General features: G+C 38.1%; 1 protein-coding gene across 12 annotated transcripts in view; it reads left to right on the forward strand.

Annotated features, from left to right (window-relative positions):
* Nucleotides 1-22,238, forward strand: part of NCOA2 (nuclear receptor coactivator 2) — a 297,264-nt gene that overhangs the window by 9,002 nt on the left and 266,024 nt on the right. The gene's annotated exons all lie outside the window — the stretch shown is intronic.

Genomic DNA, 22,238 nt, shown 5'->3' on the forward strand with positions numbered 1-22,238 from the left:
TGTAGCATAGGGTGTGCCTGGCATTGAGACCAAACTCCAGTAGCTGACCACTTTCTGCGCAGTGCTTTGACATAAGGGTGGAATGATAATGACTCAAACTTCTGACCACTTCACTTTGGGTATGAATCTTTGCACATCTTTCTCCTCTACCTCCTTTTATCTTTCTTCTTCCCTGACTTAATTTTTTCTTCAAGTTGAAGATTAAATATGAGTGGTAGTGAAAAGAATACAATCAAGATTATGGGGGAAGTCTGTTACTATCATTAAGGATTTCATTTATGTAGATCGTGTCTGATCATGATCTACAGTTTCCCCCTTTACCAAACAGATTTACTCTGCTAAAAGCACTTAGTGAAGAAGCCAGCTATTTGTTAAGAAAGCAATTATGTCGCGCCTTAGCCCAAGTGAAGTGAGGTATTGGCTGATTTGTTGTCGGAGTTAGTTGCTGGACAACATTGTGGTTCAGAAGACTGAGGCTGAGCTTTGTTGTAGTAGGATCGAGCATTACATTCCTTAGCTTTTATATCTGTATTTTATTTTTTCCCTGTTTAAGGATATTGTTATAAACCCTGCAGTGTTAGATGTCATGAAAGTGGTGATTAAAGCCATCAAAATGGTATAAGCTGAAAATATTAAGACGATTTAAGATTGGTGAAAACTGTTGTCAAATTGCTAAAACTTTAAGAATGCCTGCCTCTTTGGAGTTTCTCAATATGTTTTCAACTTCTGTAATTCTGTTTTGAGACTTATTTTGTGTGGTGTTCTTGTTACTGTTTTAAGTAATATTAATGTTTTGATTCCTTAAGGCTTTTTCATACAAGTGTGATGTAAAAATATTTATTTCGTTTAAACATGTTATTTTGGCCAGGCGCGGTGACTCACGCCTGTAATCCCAGAACTTTGGGAAGCCGAGGTGGGCGGATCACCTGAGGTCAGGAGTTGGAGACCGGCCTGACTAACATGGAGAAACCCCATCTCTATGAAAAATACAAAATTAGCTGGGCATGGTGGTGGGCACCCGTAATCCCAGCTACTTGGGAGGCTGGGGCCGGAGAATTGCTTGCACCCAGGAGGCGGAGGTTGTGGTGAGTCAAGATGGCGCCATTGCTCTCCAGCCTGGGCAACAAGAGCGAAACTCTGTCTCAAAAACAAAAACAAAAACAAAAACGTGTTATTTTATTGTGTTTGAGCACCACTGGACTCTTTTCTAAATAGATAGTCATGAAACCTAGTGAAGGAAATGGAAACCACGTGACTATATTTTCCTTATGCTGTGCTACTTTTTATTTTAAGCAAAGGATTGTACAATTAATTAACGATCCTAATAGAGTGGAATATTCTAAGCTATTACATATTATACGAGAAAATGACATATTCGCTGTGGACTGAATATATTGACAGTGAACAACAGCAATAAAAGTCAACAAAATGCCTGGACGTTGAAGGGCATTGGAAAACAAAACTGGAGCATTATTTCCTGGTTAAAGGACACTCATGCAATCAACAGCAGCATTCTCACTATCATTTATTGTCTCATTTCTAATACTAAGTATTTTCACTTTAAGAAAACACATTTAGCGGAGAAGAGAGCCAGGAGACAAGGGGAGCCCAGATTTTAGGCTCCAGGCAAGCAAAGGCTTGGGCAGGAAGGAACTGGGCCTGGGCACACCTGGCCTGGCCCTGCATGTGGGTTTCAGGGTGATCTGAGACTCTTGCAGGCGTCATGAACTAGGAGTCACTAGGAGAGGCCTCAACTGTTCCCTGCCCCCTCTCACTGTGTGTGGGGATGTTGGGGGCCAGCTGCTGACCTTTGGTGGGGAGGGAAGAAGAGTGGAAAAGAGGGGACCTGTGGTAGGTAGATAGAGGATGGGACAAGTCTCAGCGGGTGGAGGCCCTGGATGCTCACCTGCACTACAGTTGTACGATTCAGGATATCCCACCAGGAGCTCATGTATAGAGAGAGCCTTTTGATCTGCATCCTTAATTGTGGAACAGGATGGCAATGCTGATGGCCTGTGCCCTTCAAGCACCACTAAGCCCCAAAGCTCTTCTGCCCTCATTGTCTGTGTTACCAGACTGAGCATTTGAGGGATTGTTTTCTTCTTCCTAGGACAGAAGTGGGGGCACAACTCCGCCCAAGATCAGATAAAGACTAGGTAGTCCTAAGGCAAGAGAAGGCTTTCTGGGGCTTGTGGTTTTCAGAGGCTGAGTTCCCTGTCTTCACTGGGCTTGCGTACCTCTAGGGCCCTTGGAAGAGTGAGGGGAGGCAGTGCCTTCCCACTGAGGGGTACAGAGAGTGTTCCCTTTCCCATCTCCTTCCTATTTCCTTTTGAGGTTCCGGTATCTCTGGGAGCTTAATCCCACATTTTCTGGGACTACCACAGGTTTTCATAGGTGTTTACTCCTTTCAAGAAAGGAATTAATTGAGTGTATAATGGAGAAAAAAATGCATATAGAAAGAAACTGGAGGCAGCCTAAGGAGAACCTTGCGGGAATATTGAGAGTTGCTGTGTGAATGTAGGCTGAAAATGTTTGGACCATGCAGATAGAAAATATCAGCGCAAAGAGTAGCCATGATGTAAGTCTGCAGATTGATGAAGGTATGTATGGAATAAATCAAGAGTGGTGAGTACATACCATTGCAGCTTAAAAGATTTTTAAGGATACTAGTAGTTTTATCAAGTATCAAACTGAGTAGTCAGTTTATGGTACTTGTTACTCCAGAGAAATAGGCTACTTACTACACGAGTTTTTTTTTGGGGCTGGGCCTGGTAGCTCACGCCTGTAATCCCAGCACTTTGGGAGGCCAAGGCGGGCGAATCAAGAGGTCAGGAGATCGAGGCCATCCTGGCTGACATGGTAAAATCCCGTCTCTACTAAAAATACAAAAAAAAAAAAATTAGCTGGGCGTGGTGGCAGGCACCTGTAGTCCCAGCTACTCGGGAGACTGAGGCAGGAGAATGACGTGAACCTGGGAGGCAGAGCTTGCAGTGAGCCGAGATCGCACCGCTGTATTCCAGCCTGAGTGACAGTACTTTTTTTTTTTTCCATCTCAAAAAAAAAAAAAAAGTTTTTTTTGTAAGGTTTACATAAATATATGGATGATTATTTCATAACGTTAGTAAAATGAATTAGATCTTTTGATATACATTCTGTGAAGTTTAATGTCAGGAGAAAAACTATGAACTAAAATTCTTCGACTAATCTGGTATTAATTACAGTTTGTATGTTGTGCCTGTATATATGCCTAAAATGGTGTGTATTGTCTGAATGACTTAGGAAATTGTTTTCTTGCTAGCTTGCTAACAGGGGGAGATAGTGAGGACGGAGACACACACACACACACACACACACACACACACACACACACACACACTCTATTCATTTTCCCATCCACCCAAATAGTGTATAGAAAACAGCATGAAGGCTTTCATTTTAAAACTGTGTTTTGGACTGATATTTAACAGGACCTCCTTCTCTGCTTTGAGTCATTAATAGATTGATCTTCCCCCAGATATTCCTTTTCTAATAATGTAATTCCCCATGCATTATAGAATAATATCCTCAAACACTTAATGGAGGGGTCTGTCACGAACCCAGTTTTCCCCATTTCTGCCCTTTACATGAACCTTTGTACCTGGCCTTCTGTAAACATGTGTTGACCATGCATGCTCATGATCTTTGATTTGGCCAGAGAAAATGATGAGTTATTCTAAAATTTAGGAAGCATCCTTCTGTCATAAAACCCAATTATTTGGGGAGTTTGTATTACTGATCTTAGTTAATAACGCAATCCAAACAAAAAGAGAGGGAGTCCAAAAGTATTCAAAGGTTATTAGTAAGTTGTTTAATAGATCAGTTACAGATTTTATTAAAAACATTCTATGACTTTTACACTGTTGGTGGGACTGTAAACTAGTTCAACAGTTGTGGAAGACAGTGTAGTGATTCCTCAAGGATCTAGAACTAGAAATACCATTTGACCCAGCCATCCCTTTACTGGGCATATAACCAAATGATTATAAATGATGCTGCTATAAAGACACATGCACACATATGTTTATTGCGGCACTATTCACAATAGCAAAGACTTGGAACCAACCCATATGTCCATATGTCCATCAATGATAGACTGGATTAAGAAAATGTGGCACATATACACCATATTTTATGCAGTCATAAAAAAGGATGAGTTCATGTCCTTTTTAGGGACATGGATGAAGCTGGAAACCATCATTCTGAGCAAACTATTGCAAGGACAGAAAACCAAACACCTCATGTTCTCACTCATAGGTAGGAATTGAACAATGAGAACGCATGGACACAGGGTGGGGAACATCACACACTGGGGCTTGCCGAGGGATAGGGGGAAGGGGGGAGGGATAGCATTAGGAGATATACCTAATGTAAATGATGAGTTAATGGGTGCAGCAAACCAACATGGCACATGTATACATATGTAACAAACCTGCACGTTGTGCACATGTACCCTAGTACTAAAAGTAAAATAACATAAATAAATAAATAAAATTATAGATCTCCAAAAAATAAATAAATAAACGCGTTCTATGGAAAAGGAAGGCCGTCTTCTTACCTTCAAATCAGAAACAATAAAGAATTAAATTTTTGGCTTTGTCACTTCAGTAAAATTGGACATTTTTCGCACCTGGGCTTATTAAATTTTCCCCTGCAGAATATTTTGCCACTAGATGAGAAGAGGGATTAATATTTTCAGTTTATAGTGGAGAGAGGAGAAAAAGGTAAAGAAAACCTTGGGGAAATTCAGTAGTTCTGAAAAGGTAATAAAACAAAACCAAATACAAAGAAAGTATACCGGGGTTGGCACTTAACTACTTCCATTGAAGAAGCGATAGAAAAAGAGAATGAAGGCATCCTTTAAGGGCTGATGTCTTAATAGATAAATAATGAAATTCTACAACTATCCAAGGAGCAAAGACCTTCCAGTTCACACATTAATATATTCTTATGACAACACTTGTAAAAATGTTCTCAACGTTCTTCCCAAATTTCTTTTAATAATAATTTCTCATTTTGTGGGATCTTTTTATTTGCAGAATAAGTCAGAAGACCTATCCATCTGTCTGTCGTCTATTCACATTCTGCCACAAACCAACTGAATGTTAAATCGTAGAAACACTGTGCGACTCAGATGGAAAAGCAGTTGGCACTCTGTGCAGTGTCCTCTGCCCCTTCTAGCTCCCCTGATGCTTTAATAATGTGGTAGAGCGAGAGGCTGAATACTGCTATTTCAGTGTGTTCTTGTTTTCAGTTCCTGACAAAAAACCTGCTAGAAAAGTATTGGGGTTTAGGGACGACTAAGGATTTCTTTGGTCCCAACTTTTTATTATGAAAATTTTTCAACATACAGAAAGGTTGAAAAATAGTACAGTGAATCCCTGTATAAATTTTGCTATAAATGTTTTTTCTTTCTCCTCCTACCCTCTCCAGGGTGTGGGTGTGGGTGTGGTTGTATGTATACTGGATAAACCATTTCAAAGTAAATTACAGATACGATTCTTCATCCATATAAAGTTCATTGACTTAAAATCAAGGCATTATCTTAGGTAACCACACACACAGTACCATTATTAAACCTAAGAAAACAAATATCATCTAATATCAGCTCTATTTCAGTTTTTCCAGCTGTCCCCAAAATGGCTATTACAGCTTTGTTTTTCAAACGAGGATCTAATCAAGTTCACTCATTGCATTTTGTTCTCTGCCTTTCATCTCTTTTAAGGTGGACCAGTTCCCGTGGTTTGTTTTGTTTGTTTAGACTTTTTAAAGAGTCTGGTAAGTCAATTGTCCTGAAGAGGATGCAGTTGTTCTATCAATTTTGGGGTGTCAGACTTCAGATTCTCCAGAAATGTTAGGAAATTAAATTGTTAATGTGTTACCTAGTTTGATCAGGGCTGAAGAAGCACAGCCAACCTTTGAGGGCTTATTGCTTGAGATGATGGCATCCTTGGACCTTTTCATGGCATGTTCCTTCTGAAGTCTCTAGGTCTGGGCCTAGACAAACTTTCTACTGGCAGATCATAAGGAGATGCAAATGAAGAGGTAATATCTGACCATGAAACATTTACCATCTAACAACTTGAGATATTTTTTCCCTCCTGGGAAGTAGATATCTGTTTTAGGCTCAGACTAAGGAGGGGATAGAAATTGAGACACTAATTTTACAGCCACCTTGGCTAAATAGAAAGCTTTTATCACTTATTTGGAGTAACATTATAGAGACGAAAATTTCCCGGAGGTTTTTGGAGCAATAGTAACTTCAGTTTCTTGAATACTTGACTACTTCATAACTTTGAATTTGGAAGTTTCTGTATCTTTTGTTTTTCTTTGCAGTGTCTTCATCTGTCCTCCCTGTTGACTTTCCCTGTCCTATAATTATTTCCATCTTCTTTACTTTATACCTAACCTTACCTTTTCTCTTTCCTACTTTAGAATCTTACTAGAAGTGTGTGGTAGAGCCCTCTCTTCCCTCTTGAATCACAGTGTGCACAGGGGTTCATTCTCACTTTGAGAAATAGACCATAAATGTAAAAATCATTCATAGGTATGTAGTAGACACCAGAGAGAGGTACCTGGTCAGTCTCACTCACCTAATCCAGTGGAGAAGTAGTAGTATTAATATTCTTCATATGTATGTATGTATATACTTATTTATTATTGTTGTTTTAGAGACAGGGTCTTGCTCTGTAGCCCAGGCTGGGGTATAGTGGCATGATCATAGCTCACTGCAGCCTCAAACTCCTGGGCTCAAGTGATCCTCCCACCTCAGCCTCCTGAGTAGCTGGGACCACAGGTGTGTGCCACTATGCCAGACTAATTGTTTTTTTCCTCCATAGACATAGGGCTTGCTATGTTGCTCAGGCTGGTCTTGGACTGGGCTCAAGTGATCCTTGCACCTCAGCCTCCCAAAATGCTGGGATTATAGCTGTGAGGCACTGTGCCTGGCCTCATGATTATATTCTTAGTTGTAGATACAGAAACCTTGGTGTAAGAGTAGTGGGCAGGAAAAATTTTGTCACCCAAGAAAACAATAAGAATTATCACAAGCATTTGAATAACTCCAGAAAAACACTTGACTTGAAACTTTTAAGCTTCGGAAAAAGCAAAACAAAATGAAGTTATCTCCTCTGATGCAAAGTAAGTACTATTAGAGGCCATTTTCTGAATGGGACATAGAGACCTAGACAACATCTCCCAACCCCAGGACAGAAAATGCTGCTTAAAACAAATGCAGATATTATTTTGTGGAATTAATATTTAAACTGGGAAGTCATATACTTACTTAGAAGATAGAAAAGAGACTTCAGGAATGGAAAGAAAAGTAACACTGGTCATAGACCTTTTTGTTTAACAAATCTGGGCGATTTTAAGGTGATTATGAACCTGAAATAATATGTGACTCAGATTTTTATTTTTATTTTTTGCAAAAATTTTCCTGAAATGGCCGGGCACGGTGGCTCATGCCTGTCATCCTAGCATTTTGGGAGGCCAAGGTGGGCAGATCACCTGAGGTCAGGAGTTTGAGACCAGCCCGCCCAACATGGTGAAACCCCATCTCTACTAAAAATACAAAAATGAGCTGGGTGTGGTGGCGTGCACCTGTAATCCCAGCTACTCGGGAGGCTGAGGCAGGAGAATCTCATGAACCTGGGAGGCAGAGGTTGCAGTGAGCTGAGATTGCACCATTGCACTCCAGCCTGGGCAACAAGAGCAAAACTCCGCTGTCTTAAAAAAGAGTTTTCCTGAAATGTCTTACAGACATACTTGGTGACATTCTCCTTGTTCTTGTCATTCTGTACATATTGTGCTGCTTTTTAAAAAATGTTGGCCTCTGCCAGGCATGATGGCTTATGCTTGTAATCCCAGCACTTTGGGAGCCCAAGGCGAGTGAATCACCTGAGATCGGGAGTTCGAGACCAGCCTGACCAACATGGAGAAACCTCATCTCTACTAAAGATACAAAATTAGCTTGGCGTAGTGGCTCATGCCTGTAATCCCAGCTACTCGGGAGGCTGAGGCAGGAGAATTGCTTGAACCCCACAGGCGGAGGTTGCGGTAAGCCGAGATCGAGCCATTGCACTCCAACCTGGGCAACAAGAGCGAAACTGCGTCTCAAAAACAAAAAACAACAACAAAAAAAATGTTGGCCTCTTGGAGAGAGTTTGCCAAAATATTGGAGTTGCACACTGAGTGGCTCTGTGCTACAGCCCAAACAGTTGGGAGGAAAATACTTAAATAGTCTGAAGTGTAACCACAACAGGGACATTAAGAACAAGGGGGAGCAACAAAAATAATATAAAGACAGTGATATTATTGTAAAACAGTAACTATATACAACCCCCAGAAAATGAGATCTTTTGCATGGTTCTGTTTTTTATTCCTTTAAGCACCTCCAATTTTAAAAGTAGTCACTTAGGAGAAATACTTATAAAATGAGTAGTATTTCCCTCTTTACTAAACTTACTTGAAATATGCAAAAATTCACTGAGATCTGTGAGATCTTTTAAGATACTGACCTGTCTCTCTCCACTAAGTAATTGTAAACTGTAGACCCCACACTAAAGAATTCTAGGCTTTTACTGTCTTAGTTTCATCTTTGTTCCCTGAGTGTTACCTCTTTATGTCTGCGTGTGTGTGTGTGTGCGCGCGTGTGTGCTTTTTAAAAAGAACAGTTCATTTCCTCTTTTCTAATACTGTGTTTTATCTGCTGTGGATTTGGAAATCAGATAACCAGGTTTGTTTGTTTATTCAGCAAAAAATTAATGAGTGACTTCTATATTACAGACACTAGCATACAAAGATTAAAAAAGAAGTGTTCCCTATCCTCAAAGACCTTACGTTTAAGGAAGGCAAAAGCCATGCAGACAAATAATTGTTGTATAATATATATATATAAATAAAAAATTGTATTAGAGTGGAGGGCTATACAGGTATTTTACGTGAGCAAACTGCATTTTGCAAGGTGAAGGAAGGCCTTAGAGCTGCTGTAGTGTTTGATTTGAGCCTTAAAGACAGGCCGAGATGAGATTTCATCAGAGAAAAGGCGTCCTAAAGAGGCCTATGCATAGGATGAAGACAGAAAATATTGTAGTATGTTTCTGTTTTTCCTCATTTTACATGTATCTTTAATAAGAGCTGCATGATAATCTGAGAGTCTTATCAGTAAAGCTAGTGATCTTTAGTGCACAGAATGTGGAATATTTGTTTTGAATATAGGGAAAGCAGCCTTTAATTCTTTGCTTCCTTTTCAGTTTTTTCCTTGAGTTCTAAATCAGGGAGTTCTATTTCCTATTGCTGCATTATATACCATCCCAAACTTGGTGGCATTATGTTCACAAATGTTGTGGCTCAGAATCATAAAAGGTATGATTGACACAACTTATCTGCCCCATGATGTCTGGCACCTTATCTAGGAAGATGCAAAACCAGGGTTGAATCTATGACTTGGGGGCTGGAGTCAGCTGAAGCCTTGCTCACCTGCATGCCTGGCCCTTCCTACTGGCTGTTGGCTGGGATGTAGGCTAGGTTGCAGGCTAGGTTGCAGGCTAGGTTGTAGGTTACCTACAAATTGGACTCTCCTTGTACCTGCTTGGACTTCCTCACAGCATGGCGGCAGAAGTTCAGTGGATGAAAATTCCGAGGAAGCTGTATTCCTTTTATGACTTAACCTCAAGAGTTACATAGGATCACATATGCCCTTAGTCCCAAGCTGCCCCCCCCCATCCCCCATCCAGATTCATCAGGGAGGAAGCATTGATTCCAGCTGTACTTGAGAGGCATTCAGCAGGGCGAAAGCATTGATTCCAACTGTACTTGGAAGACACATTATAAGACGAGCATGTGGGTTGAGAGATTGCAGTCATGTTGGGAGCCACCATCTGTCTGTCACAGGCTAATTTGTGGAAAGTTGAAGTGTTACTGTCCTTCCCTTTAAAATAAGAGAAGAGAGGAAAGAGGATTTATTATTTCTGAGATATGTGAAGTGATTCAATATGAGTTATAATGACCAGGTGTTCTTTAGTTCACAAAAGAGCATTTTTAAACTGTATTTAAAGGAATTTTAGACAGACATTTAGAAGAACTTTCTGATACTGCCAAGCATGGCAGGGTGGTGTGTACCCATAGCCCCAGCTACTCAGGAGGCTGAGTTAGGAGGGCTGCTTGAGCCCAGGAGTTTGAGGCTGCAGTGTGTTACATAAATAGCAACTGTACTACAGCCTGACAGCATAGCAAGACGCTGTCTATAGTAAGTAAATAATGTTTCAAAAAGTTTATAGGCTTTTTTCTTGACTAGAGGACATTTGTATGATTTAAAAGAAAGTTTACCAGACTGGGCAGTAAAGCGAGACCCCATCTCTACCAAAAATAAAACAAAAATTAGCCAAGTGTAGTGGTGCAAGCTTGTGGTCCCAGCTACTTGGGAGGCTGAGGTGGGAGAATCGCATGAGCCCAGGAGTTTGAGTTTGCAGTGAGCCATGATCACGCCATTGTACTCTAGCCTGGGCAACAGAGTCAGACTCCCATCTCTTAAAAAAAAATAAAAATATAAAGAAGTTTATTAATGATTAAGTATATACTGCCTCTGGATGGACCTGTTGCATTGGATAAGCGCTTTATTTCTGAGTCCCAAATTTCCTTTTTTGTTGGATGGGGATAATAACACTTGAGTTGCTGCTGAGTATCAAATAGGTTTTTATTATTCATGAAGTCAGAATGAATTAGATGATTTTAAAGAAGTCTTCTGGAATTGGATTCTCTGGTTATCACTAAAGAGGACTGAAAGGCATTAGTTAATTTTTTAAAATTTTTTCTTTACATTCTAGAATTATCTTTTTTAATAAAGAAAAAGTATGGTCCCTCTCTATTATTCCTTCTCATGTATATACTCTTTGTAGAACTCTTGATTAAATGATGATGACATGTATTTTTGGACTGTTTATTTTACCACAAGCATTTCCAGGGAGTTATCCCTGAAAGCCACTTATAAGTAATAATGAACACAGTTCTCCCTGAAAGCACTAGAATGGTGCTGCTTCCCCAGATGATCCATTTTATAGATTAAGGCAGCCTTTTGTAAAAAGATGCAGGGCTTTTTATGTGCTGAGAGCATGGATGATAGAACAGGTCTCTCGTCCAAGAGTGTATACATTTATTTTAGAGTGCATAAATTATCTACCTTGCTTATCAAAGTGGTAGTTCCAAGAGCTCATTCATTGAGATTTATAGAAGTATGGATGCATCTAGAAATCTGTTTTTTAATTTTAAAGAGAGTTTTCAAGTGACTTTGATAGATATGGTGGGGAACAATACTCGAAGATCCCTTTGTGTGGTCCTAAGCACAGAGGGGCATGGAATCCTCTTTCCCATCAGGAATCATGGTAACCTGAGAAGTGTGGGGATTACTAGGCAAGACTGTCCATCAGTCTGCATGTGCTGTTTGGGCTCACTTTTGCGTATTAAGAAATTTCTCAATAGCAGAAAGAGAAGAAAACTGTGCACTGAAGTAACTAATGTGTGTTTTGTGTACCACAAGTTACATACAGATGCCTCAGAAAAGGCATTTCAATTCTAAGGATAAAATGAAAGTAAAATATTTCAAGATATTATCATTAGGGTTTTTTTTTCCTCATCACTCTTACAAGGTGATGCCTTAAAGGCAGAAAAAGTTGTAAGACTTGTGGAACATTCTGTTGGAATATGTTAAGTGCCAGCAAAATTTGGAGTTCTTGGCTGGGTGCAGTGGCTCATGCCTGTAATCCCAGCATTTTGGAAGGCCGAGGTGGAAGGGTCACATGAAGCCTGGAGTTTGAAACCAGCCTGCCCAACATAGTGAGACCCCCATCTCTACTAGAAATTAACAAAATTAGCTGGGTGTGGTGGTGTGCACCTGTAGTTCCAGCTACTCAGGAGGCTGAGGTGGGAAGAGTGCTTGAGCCAGGAGTTGTGGCTACAGTGAGCTATAATGACACCACTGCACTCTAGGCTGGGTGACAGAGGGAGACCCTGTTTCAAAAAATAAAATTGGAGTTTCTTGAATACAAGAGTATTTGTTTTTCAGTTCTGTGAAGGCATTTTGGTGTAGCACTGCCTGGATTGCCATCCTACTCCGTCACTTGAACAAGTGTGACCTTGCGTCCCAATTTTTGTAAATGTTCACTGTTGTTATTGTCACTTTGAATCACCTGCAGTGATAGGTATTTGACATACAGTTGGTGTTCTGTAAATTTTGGTTAGTTATTTGGGATTATAATTCAGAGTAGATTATTTTAAACTCAAATAGATGATGTTTCGAAGAACTATGAAAAAAGTTAGTCTTGAAGACAAGACCCACCTGTGCATTCAGGATTATTTATGGTCAGGGTTTTATGGTCCTTTATCAATTGAAGGGTGTAACAGAAATGCAAAGGGTGATGCAGCACTCTGTAGTCCATAAGGATACATTATGAATTGTTTTCTAATTATTCACTGTTTAGAGTAACTGTGTTTCTACTTTGTTTGTTTACAGAATGATTATTATTACAATCCCTTAACATTTTAGCACTTGGTAGGTCTGATTCAATGGTTCTCAATAGATGGGAGTGGGGAAGGACAAAGATGATCTGATGTATCATTTGGCCTACCAACATTCCTGTCCCTGTTACATTCCTGTGGTTTTGTGGTAGTTGAAGGTGAACCTGACAGTGCTGTTTTATGGAGAAGATTGAAAGGAAAGTGTTTTAAGTCAACAGAGTTAAAGCTCTTTATGTTTTGGAAAAAATTTGGGGGTTATTTTAAAAACTACTCAGAGGTGATAGAGTGTTGTAATTATCATATGGAAAATAATCCAAAAAATAAAGTATATAAAATTCACATTTCATTAACCTGGAAAATTGACTGATTGTTTGACATATCTAAGTGTTGGTCTTAGAAGTGGACAATATTATTCTCAACAAAGAGATTATACTTAGATTCCTCAGAGAAGTATCTAATGATAACTCAATGTTGGAATCATTTGGTTAATTTAATTATAATTTAAAATAAAACCCCTTTTGAGAAAATTAGTGCTGCATAAGACTTAAATGTTATTTTTGACTAGTTCAGACTGTGGCTTAAAATACAATAATTTTCTCAGAAAAAATGAAGCTCTTGCTAAGAATGGTTGGACATATTTCACCAACATCAAGTATTTTTTTTTTTTTTTGAGTTTGAATATAATCCCATAAGTAGATGCTTCAGAACCACTGGAATCACCATGGAAAGCAAGTCTCTTTAGTTATTCTCCATCTAAGTGGCCTTTGCCATACAGTTTAATTAAATCTGATCATCAGTAATAGTTCTCTTTTCCATAGGGATAAGTTGGTTCTTTGGATTTTTCAAGATTTGGACTGTTTCAAAGATAAATTCACATTTTGCAAAGGTTTACCCATGTTTATACACAAATGGAGTACACTGATGTTCTCATAGGTGATGGAAAACTTTGTATAGCTAAATTCCTTGATGGAAAATTTCCAGATCCATAGGGAAAGGTGAGATACTTAGATACAGTTACCCGAGAAGACTGTTTAGAAGCTCTCTTTATGAAGTTCAAAGGAATAAACTTTTTTTTCTTAGAAGTATGAGCAGAGCATTCAAATAGCAATAAAGAAAGTTTCTAGGCCAGGTGCGGTAGCTCACGTCTGTAGTCTCAACACTTTGGGAGGCTGAAGTGGGCGGATCACCTGTGGTCAGGAGTTCAAGACCAACTTGACCAACATGGAGAAACCCTGTCTCTACTAAAAATACAGAATTAGCCGTGGTGTGGTGGTTCTTGCCTGTAATCCCAGCTACTTGGGAGGCTGAGGCAGGAGAATTGCTTGAACCCGGGAGACTGAGGTTGCAGTGAGCTGAGATCATGCCATTGCACTCCAGCCTGGAGTCTGTCTCAGAAAAAAAAAAAAAAAAGTCTAGGATGGTTTTAGTGTCCTTCTTCTGTGAGAACATAACCATGTAAAATGTTGGATTTCAAGTATTCCAATTTAAATATGATTTATGAATCTCAGTAACACTGCTATATGTTAGACCAGTAACTTCTAGTAAAACTTCTGACAGTGTGTCTATCTTAAGTGAGTAATTATAGGTCAAAGGATTAAAACAAAAGAGATAATTCCTGGTCCACCTCCTCCTTGGTGAGGTGTTATCCTCTTAGATCTGGTTGCTGTACGTTCACAAAGGCGATAACACAGCTCCATCCACTGTCTAGCCCTGGCCTTTATGTCCCAGCTTCTTGGTGTCTTGATGGGCCTTCTCTGGAAGCGCATACCTGTGTGCACGAACATCTGAAGGAAAAGTGTGCTCTGGGCGCACTATCCAGAGTTTACCCTTTCAGATAGATGCCTCTGCAATGGGTATGAAAATTGACTTTCTACCATTTTCCGTAATTTTTCATATTTGTTTTTAATCTTGAAATAGGAACATTTATTAGTAAGTCAAATGAGCTATTCAGTCAGAGCTGTGGAAACTGCAGAGTACCATCTGTGTAGTTTGTGATGTGCCATATCAACTCGTATTTGAGCTTTTAGCAGGAAAAGTGACATAAAATTGCGAAGTATTATTATTAACACAGCTGATCCTATAGTGAATCAGGGTGAGAAAAGAATCTCTGTGGTACAGACTGCTTTTCCCTATCAGTTATAACCCTTCTGGAACGTGTGCAAGCATTTGGTAATTTTACCAATTGATACCCACCAATTGATCATCTTGGTTATGTCAAAAAAGAAATGCCTCCATGTTCTGACTTGGATCAGATTCATTTTTACAAATAAACTATAATTTTCATTCAAAATAGATATCTACCAGCTTCCCTCCCTGGTTCTTCTGGAATTCCTGAACAACAATGCCTAATAGCTGCTGTTTGTATTTAGATAAAACTGTTGGTGGACCTGGTGCAACAGATATTCAAGCTTTCCCAACATGGAATATTAGTCTTTCCTGACTTTATCACATTGGGGCCAAGACTTCTTTGTTCTCTTTCTTCCTTGTGGAAACAAGACATTTTACGCTATGCTAAACAACCCTTTATTCTAGCCAGTTAATTTATGATTGCCAGTTTCTTGATTGTGAAAAGTGATCTTCAGAGTCAAAAAGCCGTCTGCCTGCTTGTGTCAGGTGAACCTCCTCACAGCCTCGAGGCACTGAGTCTTCTTAGAAGAAGCCTTTTATTAGCAACCTCAGCCCTCAGCACCCTCCTCTCCTTCTGATCCTAACTGGTGCTTATTTCCCAGGCCACATGTTGGCTGTTAACCTTATAATAGCTTATTTTATATTCTGGCTTTTTGGGTATGTATTTAGGTTTTGTGCTACTAATGAAATGATAAACTCCTTCAGCAGCAGCAGCAGCCTGGGATAGTGGAAAGTGAAAAGAATTCGGATTTAGAAGATGGTTTGGTATCAGTCTCGCTCCTCTATCCCTGAGTTGGAAGCATAGGCAGATTCTGAAAAGTATTCTTTAAAAATAGTCTCATGTAATAATACCTGACTCATAGGATTTTTTGCATTTTATAGGTAAAAAGCATTTAATCTGTATTTCTCATAATCTGTATTTCTCATAATCTGTATTGTCCATTTTATAGGTAAAAAGCATTTAATCTGTATTTCTCAAAAAAGCATTTAATCTGTATTTCTCATACAGATTATGAGAAATACAGATTAAATGCTTTTTACCTATAAAATGCTATTACAGATACTATTTATTGTGGTTATGAGCACATGGATAAGCCACCCGGTACCTGGATCAGATTTTACATGAGAGCTTCAGAGGTTCTTGGGAAATGTCAAGTAAAATGTGTTATATTTTCAAAACCTATTAGCTTTGTTCCCTCTGCTGCATACTTAATTATCTCAAGTTTAGTTTTGTATTTCTGTTATCATCTCTATATAAGCTTGAATAACAAAAGAAATATTATTATTTTACATTTGGTGATTATATGGTGTCACTACAACAATCCCAATTCACCTGCTAGGCTGGAAAAGAAGCATACTTTTCCACGATTAATATTAGTGCTTATGTAGCATTAGTATTATACCTTTGTAGGGTTCCCTGTAATAACTTTTATCACAGAGTCCTAGTACATTTTTCATTGAGAGAGATTAGCACTACTGCCCTCACTTTAACAAACGAGCCATTTGAAACAATGGAAACTTGATATTTAAAATCGAGTTAAGATTAGGATTTAGGATCCCATTGTGTATTAAACAGAAGTTACTTTTTAATACTCTGTTGTTATGCTGTTTTTCTGTGCAGCTTCCTGAAATTCCTAAAAGTTGAAGTTTTTGGTATTGGCAAAATATCCCTTTACAAACAGTTACAAAAAATTACTATGGAAAAGTTTAATAATAATAATGTAATGAACGCCCATGAACCAGTCTACTATACCTTTATCTGTTACTCCCCCATCTGTTTTGAGGCAAGTCCCGGATACATTTTTTCATCCTATAGGCATTTTTTTTTTTTTTTTTTTTTTTTGAGACAGTGTCTTGCTCAATTGCCCATGGTGGAGTGTAGTGGCGCCATCTCCAGTCACTGCAGCTCAACCTCCTGGACTCAGGTGATCCTCCCACCTCATCCCAAGTAGTCGGGACCACAGGTGGGCACCACCACACCTGGTTAATTTTTTATGTTTTTTGTAGAGGTGGGGTTTTGCCATGTTGCCCAAGCTGGTCTTGAACTACTGGACTCAAGCCATCTGCCAACCTTGGCCTCCCAAAGTGCTGGGATTACAGACGGGAGCCACGGCGCCAGGCTTTTTTTTTCTTTTTTAAAGAAGAAAATTTCATGTCGTACATATGAATTAACAAATGCTCGCTCAAAGAACAAAATTTTGGGCTGTACAATCCTTGAACATTTTTGTTTTGTGGTGGAGTAATAATATTGCAATTAGGCTTAGAGAATGAGTGCTGTGCAGAATGAATACTAGTAACAGGCATATAGTCCAGGGGAGAGAAACATTAATAAATACAATTCTAAGCTCTGTGACAGCAGAAATCTTTTTTGCCTTGCACAGTATCTGAAACAATGTAAATGCTAGTAATTTGTTGAGTGAATGAAAAAAATTAGTAGAAAGTGGAATTCTTGGGAACATGAGTCTTGTTATTTGTGTTGAGTGTCATTTGGGATTTAAAGTATGTGTGCGTGTGAGTGAGTGTGGCACTGTGCGAGTGGGGAGTATGAATTAAGAATTTGCCTTGACAGAAAGAGACTTAGATTTGCCCTAAAACTGAGTTCTGAAACCTAATAGGATCTCATCTTAAAAAGGTATATGAAGTGCATAGGTAAATGGAAAGTAATTCATGCAGCTCTACTAAAAGAGACAGAATGAAATTAATTTTAGAACTTGCACATATAATTAATTATTCAGTCTTTAGGCTGAAGTTGACTTATGGCATTACTGATGTTTGTTTACTTTCTTTCCTTTTGCATTAAGAACCCACTTGACACTTGTTTCCTGTCTTATTTATAGAATGCTTAAGCTGTATGTTAAGTACTCATGTTTGCATATTCAGAGCACTTACAACTAATCTGACTGCCTTTTTTTTGAGCCTTGGTGAGTTATTTATAAACTTCATACTTATTGACACCTTTATATCCTTCAGTGGGAACATGTGAGAAAACAGCATTACAATTTATAATCAGCCATGGGTCATTTGTGTATGAGTTTTAGTTGATGCAAACTGGTAGTTAATGATACAGAAACAATTGATAGAATCAGAAGTTTAGTTGCTCAAAGTTTTATGTGGAGGATAAGGACAAGTTACTCTGTTTTTGCTACTAATATTTTTTTTAAATTAAAAAAAATCTCAATCCTGCTTCTATAGCTACTTAATATGACTTTTTTCTCTTCGGGTGTGCTTTGTATAACCAGTAAATGCAGTTCATTTTTCCCAGATACTGTCTTTGATAAAATAAAATGGTGGCAGGAAGAGATAAAATGTCAGTGACAACATGAACTGCTGATATGTGGAAGACAGGCAGTCTGATACCTCCATCACACAGCAATGCATTTGTCTGGACCAATTTGTGGAAAAGGCAGAAGTCTGCTAGGGAACTGAATAGATTGTATGAAACCACGTGATATTAAATCTTTATTAGGGATCTTGAAAGGTTTGATTCTTCCTGTCATGTGCTATGCATGTTTAACAAATATTTCTAAAACACAGGGTTTCTCCTGTACTTATCAAAATATGAATTGAAGTGGAAGGACAATAGAAGCTTTCCTAGATTGGAGAGTGGGTATAATGCTTTGAGTTTACCCAAATCTTTTAGAAACCAGAAAATCATTTTAACTATTTTTGACGATTTAGGCTTACATGGTGTTAAATTTTAGCTAAAATAAGGAAGAATTACCATATAATATTTATTTTGTAAAATGCTGCTTAAAACATTGAGAGATTTATCTTGTGATAGACTTCTTCCCACGTTTTCTATCCTTATGCTTTAACTGCTTGTCTTCAGGAGAGGAAGGCATCAAGCATAGAGGTTAAGGGTATGACTGAGGAGCCAGGCTGCCTGGGTTTGAAACCCAGCCCTGCGCCTTAGGAGCTGTGTGGAAATCATCATCATGGTGTCTGCGATTTGGTTCTGTTGCTGTGAGGATTAAATGAGGCACTGACAACAGTGCCTGGTACATAGTTAAAGTTGTATACGTGTTCACAATTACTAGTCAGCATCATCAGACTGCTTTTAGCAGAGTTGATTGAATAACATTTCTTCATTTTATGTTGTCTTTTTTTAGCATAGCCTGCAAGTGCGGGGACTTTGGAACTCGAATAACTTGCATTCTCATTTGCTGTTATTTTACAAATTATTGGCCTTGGGAAAGCATTTCAAATATATTGAGCTTCAGTTTTCTCATTTTTGAATTAATACACCGTAAGATTATAGTAAGAAATCAACGAAACTATTTTTGGAGTTGCTAGACCCATTCGAAAATCTACCAAAGTTACAAACCATCTCCCTTGAAAAAATGGACCCCTTCTGCGCATTTTGCATACTTCTTCAGCCATCTATGAAGAAACGTGCAGGGATCTCCTACTTTGTAATGGCGTTGGGTTAGGTGTTCCTTTCCATTTCTACCTATGACTCTACTTCCCTCAATTTAGAGCCAAATATCTGTCAGGTTTTCAACATTTAAAAATATTTTTTGTAATATATAAAATATTTAAAATAATTTTTTTTTTAATTTAAAATTATTTTTATGGTGATGGGATCTCACTATGTTGCCATGCTGGTCTCAGACTCCTGGCTTCATGCAATCCTCCCACCTGGGGCTTCCCAAAGAATTGTAAGTGTGAGTCACTGCTCCAGGTCAGTTTGTGGCTATTTTATTCAGGTGGTTTATATGCAGTGTAAGCGGTATCTATTAAGCCTATGTTACTGACCTTAATCTTCCAGGAAATAAGTAACTGGAGGGAATTAGTCCATTTTACTTGCAGTCTCATGGTTCCAACTTGGGTGAAATTTTCTGCTTCCTTCTCAAACCCAAACTGCTTTTGGCACTGGTAATTAGGCCAATATCAGTCTATGGAAATCAGAGTCAGAGTTATCATTGTTAAAGACTGGAGTACTGACTATCAGGCTTGTCATTTCCTTGGGAAACAAAAATAATTAAAATTCTGTGCTTTTTTGCCCATTTAATTTAGATTTATAAGCTCCAGTGGTAGCAGCTGTCTCATTTTAGATATTGTGCAAGAACTGTCACATTTTTGGTGCTCAATTAATGTGTTTTTACTTTTTATCTAGATTAATGATTCTGCCCATGAACTAATTTACATATTTCCATTTTCAGTACTATGGAAATGGGAAACATTCTTTTTAATTCAATGCCTGGAATTCTAGACTAAAAATTCCAGATCATCAGGCAGGAGCATAAAAGACGGTTTGATTTGAAAAATGTGATTTCAAATCACATTTTGATGTGATAAAGGTTTTTTGTTTTTAAGCTGTTCAACCTATTTTGCTTAGAAAGATGGCTCAGAATTGCCAAAATGATTAAAGATAGAATGTTAAAAGATTTAATCCTTTTTAACATACTTGGATACTAAAAAAATTAATGTACTAAATACTAAATTTTTATTTATACTTAAATTTATAAGGTGCTATTCCTTTTCTAATTATTTTGAGGAAATATAAATGTGTTAGAATTGTAAGAGTTTTTTTTTCTTGTCAGGTTGACATCTACAGAGATTTCTAGTGGATAGGAAATAAAAGTTTTTTAAAAAAAGTTTTCATGTAATCAGGATTTTAGGAGTATATATGATCCATGATATAAGAGTTATCAGAGATATTTCATTCATTTTTTTCATTTTGATTTTTGACTCATTAAGGGAACTTTGATTAATAGGTCCTACAAATAAATACATAAAGCACGTTTTTATTCCTGTGTTGATCATAGTCTTAGTGTATAGAAAAAAAACATAATGCATAAGCACATTTACTGCAGAAAAAGCCATCATCGTCATCTGTGGAAAATCAATATATATTTTTCAAAATTTAGATTGATGATCACATGTTAGCAGTGTTAGCTAAAGCTTGGGGGCTGCTCCAGGGGTCAGGAACAGGCCAGCGGAGCTCTGGCATCATCAGTGACTATGAGATTGACTTTTTCAGGCAGCTTTCCTAGTGTTGGCCCTGAGCACCCTGGCTGAAGATGAAAGATACACCTGAGTAAGATTTTGACAGGAAATAATATTAAATAAGTGTTGTGTTGATCTGTATCTATAACCCTGCTACCTTGGGCTAAAGCCAGTAGATTTTGCCTGCCTATGAAAATTGAATTTTTTTCGTCTATTTTTTATGGAAATTTTAGAATAAAGTAAACCATTCAACCATAGGCCTTTAAATTAGTGTTGCATTTGCACTTATTTCATAATCTAACAGAATTCTAAGATGTTAAATCTATTCACTTCCTGGTCTCTTGGTTCTGTAATAAGAATTTTTCAAACTGAAGGTCACAATCAACTAGTGTGTCCTGAAATCACTTTAGTGGGTTATAACCAGCTTAAAAACAAAACTAGAGAATATAATAGAAAAATTCAGACTGCATTGCACAGAGTTTAGGCAAGTATAAAGGTAGGTGCACACACACGTGTGTGTGTGTGTGTACTGGGCCACTGTGTAAAATATATTTTTTACTATGGTTGCACTCAAGAAAGTTAGATATGATAATATCAGTTACTCTCCCCAAAGGAGACCTACTAATGACCTATTCAAATTTTGAGGACACTTATTCCTAAAATAGGAAGTGATAATGTGCCTTCTGGTGAGTATTGTAAAATTGCCACTGCATTTTGTATTTGGAAATACTACCCTCCTCCTGCCCTGTTTCTACTTTTATGTATGTCTTCTTTACTATTGGTATATTATGGAATAATGACTCTCAGACAGTGTTCCTATGAACTGAGGTAGTTTACTACTAACATTGAATGGAAGAGTATTTTTCCAAATCATAGAAAATAATAATGAATAAAATTACAGTTCTTCTCTCATAATTTTTCCGTAAGTGTTCGGTGACTCTTATTGTCAGGCGATAAAATTAAAGTGAAAAGAGCAAATGGATATTAGTAGGAAAAGTCATGCTTAATTCAGCAGTGCTATCTTTTTCATAAACATAAAAAATTACATGCTTCATGTAGGTAATATGGTCTTATTTTCTGCTAGTAAAAGATTTCTTGTTCATAGGGTGAAATTAGAGATATTGACATTCATGCTGTTCTGTAAGGTAGTCTGACATTTGAGCAAGTCTGAAAATGTCCGTGGTTGTGGAACCCTAACCAGGTTCACCTTGATTTTCTGATCAGCATTGAAGTTAGAATCAGTATCACAAATGTGGATTGAGCACCAGTAGCAACATTACAGTGACCCGAGATGTTTATATTTAACAATTTTATCAAAAACGTGTTGAAATACAGCCTTTTTCTTTTTAAGTCTCATTATTTTTGCCCTCAATTTTAATTTCTCTCTCTGTTTGGGGGTTACTGAAATAGCATATTCTGTTTCCTTCTGATTCCCAAGGACACATGATGAATCCTTTTTGAGTTTCCTGAAACAGCCATCTCACCTGATGCCATTGCAAATTTCTAGCCAAGCAAAGGCTTTTCTTCAACTTAGAATTCAAGTGACAGACAGTTGGCATTTTTGGCATACAGAGTTGAGTAACCTTCCTCTAGGATGATCTTTTCATTATCGT

The sequence above is a fragment of the Macaca thibetana genome, chromosome 8, assembly GCF_024542745.1.
Source record: "Macaca thibetana thibetana isolate TM-01 chromosome 8, ASM2454274v1, whole genome shotgun sequence".
NCBI classification, from domain to species: Eukaryota; Metazoa; Chordata; class Mammalia; order Primates; family Cercopithecidae; genus Macaca; species Macaca thibetana.